The sequence below is a fragment of the Pinus tabuliformis genome, chromosome 5_1, assembly GCF_031772625.1.
Source record: "Pinus tabuliformis cultivar Carrire ecotype Pingquan chromosome 5_1, CPIR1, whole genome shotgun sequence".
NCBI classification, from domain to species: domain Eukaryota; kingdom Viridiplantae; phylum Streptophyta; class Pinopsida; order Pinales; family Pinaceae; genus Pinus; species Pinus tabuliformis.
The window spans coordinates 532,102,366-532,118,159 of record NC_142305.1 but is presented as its reverse complement, the minus strand read 5'-3'; the positions used below and the strand labels follow the sequence as shown (position 1 = coordinate 532,118,159).

The window sequence follows — 15,794 nt, the reverse complement described above, 5'->3', positions numbered from 1 at the left end:
ACAAAGCAAGGTGTTGTGGACTTTAGGATTAGACGTTGGTGCGGGGAGAACCGCCAATCGCTGGTTGAAAAAAGGGAGACAATCGTGGGGTTGAGAGCCATTAAGAGTTTTTGTGTGGAGTTGTGTTGGTTGAGGAGTAAGCAACCACAAAGGGTGCAATGGGGGATGAGAAAAGAGTCATTATCACAAAGTTTGCAGTCGAGACAACGAACAAAGCAGAAAAAAGGAGTGTGTTAGTTGCGCAGGAGACCGGTTCACAAGCCAACCACCAACAACTAAGTTCGTTGTCTTACGACAACACAACCATTGAGTTGAGTGAAGGATTTATGTACTTTGTGTTAGAAATCATCCATACAACCAACATAGGTGATGAAGGATCATACAATTGGTAGAGTTAGTAGGCTTGAAATGTTAACAAATTTGCCGAATTGATTGGTAGAGCTCACTCTTCAAAGGGAGTTGTACTAGTCGAAGTTGTGGCATTAAACTTATTTTGGCAATGTTTCAAAGGACCGAGGCATTGATTTGTGAGGAGGTCCTAGTGGATCTATAAACCAACAACTTTATTCTTGTGGTTGTTAGAAGGACTTAGCATAAGGCAAAATTATTAGATCAGAGATATGGTAGCAATTAGTTTGAGATTTGAGGGTTGTTTGTATGGAGCATCCAACTTTTGGTCCCAGAAGGCAAGGGTTAGCAACAACCCTTACTGCCAAAGGGGAATGACCTTTAGGAGATTGTGGATAAGGAGCTCCAATTGCCAATAGATCCAACGCAATTGGCAAACACTAAAAGGAAATTAGAGCTCAATGTGTCATCATGAATGCCGTGGAGGATCACTTGATTCCTCCCTCAATAGAAAAAAAGGCAACTAGGGAGTTGTTTAAAGCTCTAGTAGACATGTTCTAGAGTGACAAGATGATTAGGAAGATGGTTTTGGTTTTGAATCTCAAATCTATCCAGATGTCATGGTTTGATAATGTTATAAGTTACTTCATGAGGATCATGATGACACAAGATCAACTTACAAAGTTACAACCACTGGGGAGAAAATGGAAGATGTAGAGCTCGTGAATGTGGCACTAAATGGTTTTTGTGAGTCATGAGAACCATTTGTCAAAGTAATCTGTGCTTGGGAGAAACTTCCCATTGAGACTTTGGGATGATTTCATTTGGGAAGATATTTGGGAGGAATTTAAATCCAACAAGTAGGGAGATGGAGAGGAGAGCTAGGAATTGGTTAATGTGGCTAAGAAGGGAAAAGAGAAGTGCTCCAAAGTTAATAGCAAAGGGGCAACCTCTCAGCCAAGGAAGAAGAATGAATTGAGCAAGCTCAAGTGCTTCATTTGCCACAAGAGTGCGCACTATGCATCATAGCCTTCGGAAAAGAAGGGGAAGGGGAAGTTAGGACTTACAACAGAGAACAACATCAACAGAAGTTTAGCATGATGAGTTTGCTATGAAGTTCTAGAAGGACTTCTCATTTGTCTCTTGGCTATCTACAAGCACCATCATAAGGAGTGCTTAGTACTTGGGTAGTGGTGCATCACGTCATATGACAGAGGCATAGGAGCTATTTAGCAGTCTGAGGGAGAGTGACTTCAATTTGTTTGTGTAGCTTGGTAATGATGCCAAGTATGTAGTGAAGGGGGTTGGAACATTTTCAACTAGGCTTAGGAGGGATGTTGGAAGCTAAGGACGTGCTATTTGTACCAAGACTGAAGAAGAACTTGCTGTCGGTCTTGGTGATTGAGGATAGAGGATATGATGTTATGTTTAGGAATGTGCAGGCGCTCGTTCATCCAGAGGGGTCTAGCCCAAACACAACAGTGGCCATTGGTATTAGAGAGAGCAACATTTGTAGGATGATTAACAAACCTATTTAGGCATTGGTACATGACAGCGAGAACTTGTGTGAGCTATGGCATAGAAGTACGAGACACTTGCACTACAGGGCATTGTTGATTCTAAGGGAAATTGTCACTGGTATCCTAGATTCCATCATTGAGCAGTAGTGCATGTGCATAGGCAAGAATATCAAGGCTACTTTTTTTAGTGAGAGTAGGTCCAAGGGTATCTTGGATCTTATCCACTCAGATGTATGTGGGCCGATGTTAGTGGCATCGATACATGTAGCATAGTACTATGTCATGTGCTCTGAAGACTATTCGAAGAAAATATGGATCTTTTTCATGAAGACTAAGGATGTGAGCTTTAGTCGGTTTTAGGAGTTCAAGGTCCAGGTGGAGAATCAGATAGGCAAGAGGATCAAGGCCTTGAGGTCAACCAATGGAGGAGAGTACACCTTAAGGATTTCTGCATGAGGCAAGGATAAAGAGGGAGATGACAGTCTCTTACAACCCTCAACAAAATGGGGTTTCAGAGAGATAGAATCAATCCATCATCGGTTCTGCCAAGGTTATGCTACATGACCTAGAGCATCCTATGTTTCTTTGGGCAGAGTTGTGTAACATAATAGGGCATGAACAAAACAAGAGTCCTCAAAGGGTATTGGGGGACAAGACTCCTGAGGAGGTATTCATAGGGGTGACGCTAGCGGCTAGATACAGGGCACTTGCACATTGTTGGTTGTCTAGTTTATATCCATGTTCCCGTGGAGAAGAGGACGAAGCTGGAACCTTCGAGATAGAAGGGGATTTTTGTTGGGTATAGTGAAACCTTAAAGAGTCAAAGGCTTACAGGATCTTCATACCAACACAATGGATGACAATTGTGAGTAGGAATGTTAGGTTTGAGGAGAATATGGCAGCGAGTGATCTAGATTTTGCAGGCTAAGAACCAAGAGGCTTGAATCTCGAGAGACTAGGAGAGAAAACATACAAATTGATATGAATATAATTCATAACAAGTCAAATAAATAAAATTAATGTAAATATTAAATAATCAAATATTGGTTATGTTAAATAGTCACTAGTTAAGTAAAAAGGCATGTCTAAAAAGACATGACTTGCTTAGGTATATATATATATATATGCAGGTCGTCATTGTAAGAATCATCACTTATTCATTTATATATATATATATATATATATATATATATATATATATTAAATTATTATTACAAATACCTTTTGTGTATTTTTACATTCAAGTTTAAAAGCTATTAGTTTTTATGCTTCAATGGTATCAGAGCCATGGCACACAATATAATCATGCGTGTCTTTGAATGTTGTTCGCCGAACAATGTGCCATTACGTTCACATCCTGAATGCGTTGAACAATTTAGTAAACTTCAAGAAGCATTTCAGCATTTAGAAAAATCATTTGCAGAAGTTAAAGCATGTCGAGAGGAAAATGTGGAAGAAGAAAAAAAAAGAATTTGATCAAAATGTTGATCAGAATGATGATAATGAAAATGAGAATATAATAGATGATGATCCAGAGGAAGATGATGAAGATGTGAGGATTATTGATTCTGATGATAAAAGGGAAATGAAAATGATTGATTCTGATAGTGGTGGTGAAGAGGAAAATGAAAGGAACAGAGAGATAAGAAGTGGAGGAAATGAATTTGAGGACGTAAATACAGTTGTTGATGATGAAGATGTGGGGATTACTCATTCTGATGATGAAAAGGAAGTGAAGATGACTAATTCTGATAATGGAGATGAGTCAGATTTAGATAGCACAAATAGTTACAGTGGAAGTGTTGTGAAAAGGGACTTGCCAAAGCTTCGGTTTTCGCTGTTACCTTCCAAAATCTCCCAGTATCCAAAAAATAACAGACCTCTCCCCTTTCTCAAAACCTCTCCTATCATATTGTCCTTGCCCTCGGACTATCTGTGTTAGCAACTCTAGCACTAGCATTAAACCAGAGCCAGATTCAGCCGAAGTAGAGACGGATAATTCTCCAAATAATCAGACCAAGTGGAAACCCATTACAAAGAGGAAGGTGGCAATGTGTGTTGATTATGTTGGGACTAATTACAGAGGTCTACAAATTCAGGAAGACTTTGCTTCTACAATCACAATTGAGGATGAATTGGAAAATGCTATTCTCAAAACAGGAGGGATGCTTGAGAGTAACTATGGAAATTTACATAAAATCCAATCAAAGAGGAGCAGTCGAACTGACAAAGGGGTACATTCTCTGGCTACAATAATAACAATGAAAATGGAGATTCCTGATGGTGCTTGGGAGGAAGATCCAGATGGTATAGCACTTGCAGATGTTATCAACGGGCATCTTCCATACAACATAAGGATTTTCAGCATTCTTCCAGTGAATAAGCGATTCGATGCAAGAAATGAATGTAATAGTCGAAAATATGTGTATCTTCTTCCAGCTGAAGTTATAGGCATTGGAAATGCTAGCAGTCCTAAAGAAATGATTGAGGCAGTGACTTCAATGCAACTTTCATTAGAGAGGCATAGTCTATCTAGAGAAAATGTAAACAATAATCATCTGCCAACAATCTTGTTCCATATAGAAGACAACGCCCATCTTGTTCCTTCCCTGAGAGTTGAACTCTATCAGCATCAGTCTTCTTAGGAAAGAACCCCTATCCCCAATTCTAGCCATGGCCAGAGAGACCAAGTATGGGAAATATTCAGAGATGCATTGATGAAGCCAAGCCATCCATCCACATTTGCACATCAGGCATTGCAGGAGGCTGTGGGTCCTAAGAACCAGACTGTGCTCGCCCAAGATGAAAATCAGTTGCTAGAAAATGGCTTGAGGGCTTTGTTGCAGGAGTTAGTGACCTCTGCAGTTGAGGCTGGAAAGCCCACAATGCACATGGAGAATAAATTGCAGAACAAGATGCAGAAAACAATTGTGGGCTTATCCCCAAGCTTCTTGATATTGTGCTTTATCTTTGCCAAATGGGTCATGTAGGAGGCCTCATATTCCAGTTACTTGAAGATTTGACTGCGATGTCAACAATTAGAGACTGCAAAGAGGTTTTTGGGTACGTTGAAAGCAAGCAGGAAGTTCTTGGAAAGGCAGAACTCCTCAGGAGAGGGAAGCTTGTCATGCTCAGGACATGCAATCAACTACTTCGTCGTCTGTCCAATGCAAGTGATGTGGTCTTTTGTGGTCGAATTCTTCTGTTTCTGGCACTTTTTTTCTCACTCTCAGAACGTTCAGCAGTTAACATTAAGAGAATTTTCAACACATCCAATGACACAAATATGAAAACCCTGATGGGATTTCTTCTGTTGAGTCCAATTTTTATCAGACATTCTGGAGTTTACATGAATACTTTTGCAACCCTGCTCCAATGATTCATGGTCTTCCTAAGTGGCAAAGCTTCACTGCAAGTTTAGCAATTGTGCTAGATGTTTTTGAAAACCAACCACTTGGTGATCATGTTACAAGTGCAAATGCAGATGATATTGGTGAAGAAGTTCAAGATCATCAAACAGCTTCTAGTACTCTTGATGAAGATGATCTGATGCTAGAGGCTGCATTTTCTAGTGTGAAATATATGACTAGCAGCAATCTGATGAATTTGGAGTTAGAGGATCCTAACTTTAGACGCCATGTTCTTGTGCAATGCTTAATTGTTCTTGGCTATCTTGACTATCTCAAACGTCCAGGAAAGGTTGATAAGGAGGGTTTAAATGAAAGCAGGAAAGAAGAAATCAGGGTCTATGAAGAGCGTGTGAAGAAGCTTATCCAAATCACCCCACCAGAAGGAAAAGAGTTTTTTAGGAGAATTGAACATACACTGGAATGTGAGCAGAACTGGGTTAAGTGAAAGCAAGATGGGTGTTTGCCATTTGAAAGGCGGCCTCCGCCGGTGTTACGTTGCCTCCACTTTCAAACGGTGTTTGGTCAAAATGATCATACAACGGTTTTACGTTGCCCCTACCGTCAAACGGTGTGTCCAGTCAAAATGGTCATATGATACAACGCCCTCGATATGTAAATTTGATCCATTAACTCGGTTTTACGTTGCTTCTATCGGACCGTCGTTTTTGTCGTGGTCAAATCGATGCACTCAAACAACACACCTGATTGATGTCCGTCCTTCACCCTTCGTCATTATTCCACGAAATTTTTTCCCCATCATACCCTGCCTTCTCACCGTCCTAACACCGATATTCGCGGAAAAAAATAAACAAAAGTACAAAACATAGCGTTGTCGTCTACTTCTCCTATCGTCAAGCATGGCATCCAAAAGTTCAACGGGTTTCGTCAACGTTGCCGTCTGCTCCTGCCGTCAAGCATGGCGTCCAAAAGGTCACGGGTTCTGGCGACGGTTCAGACTTGGATCGTTGGGTTTAATTTTTATTAATTAAGATACAGATAACATAAACTTTACGTAAATATATATATATATATAAAAGGTTATATTTATAACTATTATATAAAGTTATATTTATAACTAATATATAGTTTATAATTATTATATATATAAAATATATGATTAATTCAATTAAAACAAAAAAAAATAGAGTAAAAAATAAATAGAGTTATAAAAAAAAATTTCAATTATTAAGAAAAAAAATAAGAGTTGTAAAAAAAAAAAAAATTAGAGTTATTAAAAAAATTATTAAAAAAAATAAAAATAAAAATTCAAGGGAATATTACTGATGAGCTATATGACGAGAGGATGGCCAGATTATATACATCGAGACAACAGACACTAAGTGAAGAAAATCCACAACATTAAAGCTTTGAGGACAAAGCTTCCGAAGGAAGGGGCTATGTTATGAATATAATTCATAACAAGTAAAATAAATAAAATTAATGTAAATATTAAATAATCAAATATTGGTTATGTTAAATAGTCATTAGTTAAGTGAAAAGGCATGTCTAAAAAGACATGCCCAATCACGAAAGGACACCTGCTTAGGTATATATATATATGCGGGTCCTTATTGTAACAATCATCACTTATACATTTATATATATATATATATATAAAATTATTATTACAAATACCTTTTGTGTATTTTTACATTCAAGTCTACAAGCTATCAGTTTTTATGCTTCATAGATCTTCCATTAAACTAATCACAAGAACATTTATAAAATGCAAGAACTGAATACATCACAAAACTTTGAAGAGAAATAGAGCAAAAATTGGAGAAGAAGAGTTTCATTAAGAAGAACCACTACATGCAATGAGGCCATTTTGGGACCTCTCCTTCTCCCCCTTCACTCTCTTCCTATTGCGTTCAAGGTCTAGGTGGAGAATCAGATAGGCAAGAGGATCAAGGTCTTGAGGTCAAACAATGGAGGAGAGTACACCTTAAGGATTTCTGCATGAGGCAAGGATCAAGAGGGAGATGTCAGTCTCATACAACCCTCAACAAAATGGGGTTTTAGAGAGAATGAATCAACCCATCATTAGTTCTGCCAAGGTTATCCTACATGACCAAGAGCATCCTATGTTTCTTTGGGTAGAGGCGTCTAACATAATAGGGTATGCATAGATCAAGAGTCCTCACAGGGTATTGGAGGACAAGACTCCTGAGGAGGTATTCATAGGGGTGACGCTAGATACAGGGGCACTTACACATTGTTGGTTGTCCAATTTATATCCATGTTCCTGTGGAGAAGAGGACGAAGCTAGAACCTTTGAGATAGAAGGGGATTTTTGTTGGGTATAGCAAAACCTCAAAGAGTCAAAGGCTTACAGGATCTTCATACCAACACAAAGGAAGACAATTGTGAGTAGGGATCTTAGGTTTGAGTAGAATATGGCATCTAGTGATTTGGATTTTGCGGGCTAAGATCTAAGAGGCTTGAATGTCAAGAGACAAGGAGAGAAGACATAAAGATCTTCCATTAAATAATCACAAGAACATTGATAAAAATGCAAGAAATGAATACATCACAAAACTATGAAGAGAAAGAGAGCAAGAATTGGAGAAGAAGAGTTTCATTAAGAAGAACCACTACCTGCAATGAGGCCATATTTGGGACCTCTCCTTCTCCCCCCTCACTCTTTTCCTATTGCCTTCTTATTAGGTGTCTTGTTAATGGATTCAACTTTGGTTGAGTTTGAATCTGTCAGTTACATACATATAAATCAAATTCCCTTCTACAAAAAATACAACTTTTATGACTTGTACATTCAGACTTAGGTTATTGGCCCTTGAAGATTCAGATCAATCTTTCTGCCTTAGAAAATGATGGTCCCTATCATTCAGCCATGCTAAAAAAGAGGGGCCCCATTATGTGTAAAGTACCATCTTGATTACAATATGCCATGAGCCAATGAAGAGAAGGAATTTGTATGGTTAACCCATAATTATGGGTTTGTGGATGACCCACGACCATCATGACTACAATGTGCCAAGCGCCAATGAAGAGAAGGGTTTTGTGTGGTTAACTCATAACTGTAGGTTTCTAGATTACCCATAATCAATTTGGCAATTGCAAGATTGGAGAAGAGTTTTGTGAAGTTTACCCATAACTATGGGTTTGTGGATGACCCATTACCGTGGTTTTATTTTTATTTCTTTTGGCATTGGACCTCTTGCTGCAAATTTGTTTATAACTTTTGCTATAGGTTATGAAATCAAATTCCGTCGAAGACCCATTTGAGGTATTGAAGAGATATTTCCATTGATATAAGATACTTGCTTTGCAATGATTTGTGGAGTGAGAAAATCATTCATGAAACTCATGGTATGCAACTTTATAGACATTTGTAACTTCAATTGCTGATATCTCTCAATCGAGCAAATGAAATCAAATTTTGTAAAAGATCCATTTGAGCTAACAAAAAATCCTTTAAAATGAGCTATTGTACACCCTTTGAAGTGCTTTGTAGAGGTTGTGGCACCTGCATAGAGTTTGCTAAAGATTGTTGCCCTGTGTTCCATCCATTATTGTGCTTCTATGGCAGCCATACCATTGTGGAAAAGTTGAGAAATGACTGAAATGAGGTCACCTATACTTCTCTTTGTTGCATACATATGTTTTTAGGATATGGCATGGTTGTATAAATCTGCAGTAACAATGAATGCAAGAATACAATGTGCAATTTGCCACAAAGGATGACAAGGGTTTGTAGAGCAACATGGTTCAACATGGGTTGCTATAGAGGTCATTGAACCTTCGTGTTGCAGAGCAATGAATGTAGTGAATCCATTTAAGAATGCTCCCACAATGGTGAATGGAGATCCAAGAGTAGAAAACCCTATAATGCTTTTGGACCAACTGTGATACTTACAATGTATGGCCCAACAAATGAACTCCAAAGGTGCCAAAAGGAGTTTGGCGAGTGATGCAAAACTTTGAAACTAAAATATGATTTAAACCCGGGTTTCCATTGAGTGGTAACCCACTATGATACCAATGATTCATATCTTGGGGGCTAAGATCCAGGAGGCTTGAATGTTGAGAGAGGAGGAGAGAAAACATACATATCTGCCATAAAACTAGTCACAAGAACATTGATAAGTATGCAAGAACTGAATACATCATAAAAATATGAATAGAAAAAGAGTGTGAAAATTGGAGAAGAAGAATTCCATTAAGAAGTTCAATTACATGCAATGAGGACAATTTCGGGAGCTCACCTTCTCCACCTTCACTCTCTTCCTATTACCTTCTTATAAGGTGTCTTCTTGAGGATTCAACTTTGATTAGATTTGCACCTGTCAGTTACATATCAATCAAGTTCTCTTTTACAAAATAATATGACTTTATGACTTATACATCTGAACTTGGGTTATAAGCCCCCCTAAGATTTGGATCAATCCTCCCCCTTTAGAAAATGATGGCCTTCATCATCCACCCAACCTAAACAAAAAGGACCCCATTATGTTTAATGTACCATCATGATTACAGTATGCCATGAGCCAATGAGGAGAAGGATTTTGTGTGGTGAACCCATATTTGTGGGTTTGTGGATGACCATAACCATCATGATTACAATGTGCCAAGTGCCAATGAAGAGAAGGGGTGTGTGGTTAGCCCATAATTGTGGGTTTGTGGATGACCCATAACCAATTTGGCAATGGCAAGCGGTTTACCCATAACTATGGATTTGTGGATGACCCATAACTATGGTTTTTTTGTTGTTGTTGTTGTTGTGGTATTTGGCAATGGACCTCTTGCTACAAATTTGTTCACAACTTTTACCACATGTGACGAAATAAAATTTGGTCAAAGACCCATTTGAGGTATTTAAGAGCCTTCCTATTTATATAAGATACTCGCTTTGCAAGAATTTGCCCCTCCATGCAATGGAGACCATTGCTTCCTAAGGGGGGAGAACTGATCCAGGTGGATATCGATGGACACCCACCTATTCCATTAGTTCAAAGCACAGTTCTCTAGTTGGGAATTTTTTTACAGTTTTTTGAGTCCTAAACTTTCAGGGCCATTTTGAGGCTCTAAACACGTTTTTTTTGATGTGGTAGGGACCCATGCAATAGCCACAGGCTTTGGCCTGGACTCGATTGAAAGGTGTACTTCTCGGCTAGACCTTTCCAATGGGCTACTAAGCTTGCCAAATAGAGATTGTATGCAAAAGTTACGGCCTTGAAAAGTTGACATACCAACTCCATTGGGGCCACAAACCTTTTGGCATTTCATCTCCTAGGGTTATATTTTTGGATGTTTAGGTTTCCTCATTGCTCTGTTATGTTAAAAAGGACCTTTCGGCCTCATTGCAATGCACTGTGGTGAATGCGCATAGTCATCACATCTCTTCTCAGAGATAAGCAACTCAAGCGAGTTTGTTTCATTCCACATTTTTTACAGTTTCAACACATTCCATTTATTAATAGAAGTAAAGTTTTATTGATCTTTGTGTTTTTGTTATAAATCTATATTCCATTTCGTTCCCTTGATAAATCCAGATCATTTAGGAAGTCTCATGAGTTGCCACCAATAGTTATAGAGGGTGAGGTGCAAGAGGCTTTAAAGGTAGTTCAAGGAGTCAACCTTTAGGTGCGGAGGAGTCAATAGCTCTTTCCAGTTTTGTCAGGGGACCCAGGTGGTTTGAGCAAACATTGAGTGATGCTCAGGAGCACATTTAGGAAGAGCAGGGCTCTGAAGAAGTTTCTGAACTATATGGCATTGATGAGTAGAGTCCTTAAAGAGGTAGAAAGGAGGAGGTTTGGAGGAAGGCCATGGTAGAGAATGATGCATGGGACATTGTGCTTGGATCATAGGAACAACTAGTTCTAGGTGGCTCTTCAGAAAGAACTTCTTTCGCTAAGAGAGAGTGTTGAAGTTTGTAGCTCGGGCAGGTATTTTTGCACAGGCCTAAGTGACTAGGCATGCAAAACTTGCTTAATAGACCCTTAACCATAACAATTATTTTAAGTATTAAAGTAATTGACTTTTATAAGATAAAATGAGTTAATCTAATGAAATGCAAAGGTTTTTGCATTCGCGAATTAGATGAATCCCAACAGTTGGTCTCAGGTGAGGTGAGATCTAATATCAAACATAAATCAATTTGGAGATTAAGGTTGTGGATTTGGTCAATGACTCAAACTTATAAAAGGAAGGCTAGGCTAAGGGAGAAGACTCACAAGACATTTTGAGCATAAGACACGGTGAGAGTGAGATCACAATGCTTGGGTGGAGGAGGACTTCCATCCAAGTGTGCAGGGTTTGAAGAAGGTGCAAGGGGCAGCAAGGGAGATCCAAATCAACCAAGCAGATCGAAGGACAGATCTAGGGCTTGATCAGTTGGATCAGTTCCAGGGTCTTGTTGTATGTTTTTCCTTAGTGGGCCATTTTCCAAAGAACCTTTGTAAGTTATGAATTTAATGAATGGACTGATTTGCAGGGCAGAATTCCGCGTCCATGCAATTGTGAGATTGGTAATTTAATTTTACTTCCGCTGTTTATGTTATTTGTTCTAAAATCTCAGCTGTGTTATTATTCAGTAGATCTAATCTGCTAGGAAGTTAATTAACCAGGTGATGGGGTTAGAAAATGATCAAATACTGTACAGATCCGTACAGTTGTATAGATTTTGTACAGCATCTGTATTACCCTATAGATTTTGTACAGCATCTGTACTACCCTTACAGCAGAGAACTGCTGTTGCTGCTTTTGTAGCAGATGTACCTGTCAAACAACTTGTAGATGCTCAAATTCAGGGTGATTTCATTAATCATGCAATGCTGTTATTTTTGGGCAGAATGTGGACATTATGGAGGGTTCCTTGTAAGTTTTTTTTGAAGGAATGAAAAATTAATCTAAAGGAGTAATTACTTAGGTGTGAGAAATTCATTTTTATGCTTCTGTTGTTTAATTTCTAGTTATTATGTGATTGATGTTATTGTCTGAAATTTAATTTCAACAGAATTAAATTGAGCAATTTATTTGCTTGATTGAGATCATAAGAACATTAGTCATTTAGGTCTTGAAATTATTACAGTAGTGGCAGAACACTAAAAAATCAAGTATATTTATTCTGAACGAGGTGGGTAGGTTTGTAACTTGGCTTCCATCTTTAAAGAAAATCTGGAGGTGTGATTCTTTAATGTAAAATACGGAAGAGTCACCTTTCTATATAAAGTTTAGGTGATAAACCAAAAATTAGCTTAATACAATTGTGGAGATGCTGTGTAATCATCTAATTTCTCAACATTTCAAACGATTATGTGTTTTCCTTTGTCATGAGCTTTAGGGTATCCACAAATGCTTTTTTGATGAATTCACCTATGAAAATGGACAATATACTAGAGGGTGTCCTCAAACTCACTTGCCTCTAGCTTAGAAGAGATGTTGTTGAAGATTCCTATTATTAGTTATACAATGTGTCAACTAATCTTCCAAACTTGGAGACACTTTGATGGAAACACACCCTTCTATCTTACAAGGTAGCAGTGCTTGTAGAAGACATGTTAGAAGTTTGTCTAAACTTCCAAGTGCCAATTGAAAGTTGGATGGTAATTTTTGGGGGTTGGGTGAGGGTCTACCATGATGTGAGGGCTTGTTCCTCAGTGTGAACTTCAACTTCTGTTTACATTTGCCAAATTTATGTTTTAAAGTAGGCCTCCAGAAAAGTATGTATCAAAGGGTCTAAGCTTGTTAATTAAGATTTTGATCCCCATAAAACTTAAGCACCGACATCTTAGTGTCCAACTTGAAAATCTTTTATTACTAAATGAAGATTTTTGGAAATATTGGGTTATGGACGTGGTTGTTTGTTGTTATTGACATCCTGGTTGTAGATTTTGTCGTTGGGTGGCCAATAATTGTTTGAACATAATCATCATGCTTTGCACAATCTAAGTTTGAAATTCATTTTTTGGCATTGCGCTATATATGGTTCCCGTTACCCACCACTTTGTGGGTGATATCCCTAGGAGAAATTTTTTCTCCAAGATAGTCCTCAGCTGGCAGCTAGCAGCCCCCAGTAGCTCAATGTGCCATCATTTCCGCCACCTGAGCTAGCCATGTGGTCCTTCGCCCATCTGTTATGTTCTTACATTTGAAGATGGGCCTCCCGACCCCAAAGGTATGACTTTTCATTAGTTTGGTTTAGTAATTTTTTTTACTTATCATGGACACTTTTGAGCATGGATTCATGGGGGTATTTGGCGGAAAGAGTGAGCTAGGTTTGTACTCTTGTCTCCCTTGCCCGATTCGGTAGTTAGCCTAGTATCTTAGTCCCGTGGGATCTCCTTTACTGGCCATTAGGGTTAGGGCTGACACTACATGGGAAATCCCTATTTTAGTTGCGTGGTCCCACCTCCTGACACCATATACATCACTCCCCTCCACTCATTTTAACCCCATTCATCACCTTTCCCATCAGAGTCCACATAGGGTTCACATAGGGTTTTAGCCTTCCTCTCCCCTGGTCCACACTTTGGGTCAAGCCTGGAACGATGCCTGGAGGTTGATGCAACTAAAAGGAAAGGAAAAAGCATAATTTGGTCACTTACAATAGGAAATGTAACACAACATGCAAAAGATGGTTGGGACATACGAATTTAGCACGTGGGCAAAAACCAAACATGAGCTCTACTCCTCATTCATGGCCATCACCCTGGTTCCTATGGGCCCTAGATTAGCCCTCTCCACACTAAGGAACCTATGATTGTACCAACCCTCGGTGGGCAATGAGCTGCCCCACCTTAAAATGGGGTATCTACTGCTATATTCTTCAAATCATGCTCTCATACCCTAGAGCCCCGAGTAGTTATAAAGAAAAATCAATCAAAGGCAAAAGACTTATGAAGAAGGGTGGAAAAACAAAAGTCGGGTTAACTCATGTACCACGATTTGCTCCTTCCTACACTCATATACCCAAGTGTGGGCTTCCCTTAGCATATCTACCCTTGTACCATGACATGTGGTTTGGGGCCTTCACCTCATCCCCACTCCGTCTCATCACTATATCACATGCCACCTACCCGTTAATGGATGTACCATGGATATGTCACCCCCTTTAAAGGTTGAAACCACCTAATAGGGTCCTTGGTTAACCCCCTTATTGAGCTTGGAGACACCTGTACATGCCAAATCCCACCATGGAAGGGCATGCCACCATGAATTGCCCACTTGATTTCATGATTTGTAAGTTCTTTTACTTGATTACTCTAATATTTGGTTGTATTGGAGGGCAAGGGAATGCATTGGATCTTATGCAGGATTACAGGTGGGTCTACATTTTGGGGTTTGGTCTCCCTATACGGGGTCCAAGCCCTCCAGAGAACCACATTGGCACTTGCAGGGTGAGCATTGAGTGCCATGGGCCTCCACCATAGAAGATAACACTTCATGGATCCAAAACACCATTCAGTGATTACTCGTGTTCCACCTTTTGGATGAGGATGATGCACTTGGTTCACCATGACCAGCTTGCTCCACACTTGCACCATACACTTTGTGGATGTTCCAAGGTTCAGATGAGGATGTGTTTCATTGTAGGAGACAATGGGAGGGCTTATGTCATCATCTTAGCCCTTACAAATGTTTACAAGCATTATCGATCCACTTGGAAACCCATGAGGATGTCATTGTACCCCCACAGCCACTAAGGAGCACCACATGATTTGCTTGGATATCAAGGGGCCAACCCCTTGTCCACTATGTTTGGAGCCTTTTCACTCAACTTGTCACATTTGGACTCCATTAAGCCTCCTCAATGGCCTAACGACTCATCATATTCATTATTTTTCCCTGTTGAGAGGTTATTTTCTATATTGTTGAGCAATCTTGGTGGGCTTGTCACCAAGTCATGTCATTATTATGTAATATTTTATTATTTGGGGCTAAAATAGACCAATTAGGGAATGTAGAAATTTTTCATTTCCCACCCCGGTTTTCAGTTTCACCTTATTTCTCCAAAATAGTTAAATGCCCTTTCCCATATCCATACATTTAACAACTGAAAAATAAATTTTGCTGAAAACACAAATTCTGGAAATTTTACAGAATGCTGGAAAATGCAGAAATATAAAAATCAACACATATAAACGCCATTCAACACATTTAAACACAGTTATTTTTGGTCAAGGTGACCCTGGAAAAACCCCCTACAACTCTTGGGGAAAATCAGTTCGAGAGCTTTTTCTTATTTCTGGAAAATGCTTTTTACAGTGAGAAATATTCAGCAAAAAAATCAGCAAGCAAATTTTACAACCTATCTCGTTTTCTGTGCCTCACAGCCAACTGGAAAACTTGCCAACAGCAAAACAGAACAACAATAAATGTTGTACGACCTCCTAGAAAAGCGTGCAAATTGCCATTAAATACGCTGTATGGATTTCCTCGATTTGCGTGCAAAAAAACCAGCAATCCAGCTGTATGGATTTGCCTCGATTTGCGTGCCAAGGTACAACCACTTGCTGTACGGATTTCTGCTCCTCGATTTCTGTGCACTTACTGT

General features: G+C 39.1%; 1 pseudogene; it reads left to right on the top strand.

Moving 5' to 3' along the window:
* The first annotated feature begins 1,682 nt into the window (after positions 1-1,682).
* Positions 1,683-6,063, top strand: LOC149165884 (uncharacterized; annotated as a pseudogene).
* Positions 6,064-15,794: the final 9,731 nt, after the last annotated feature.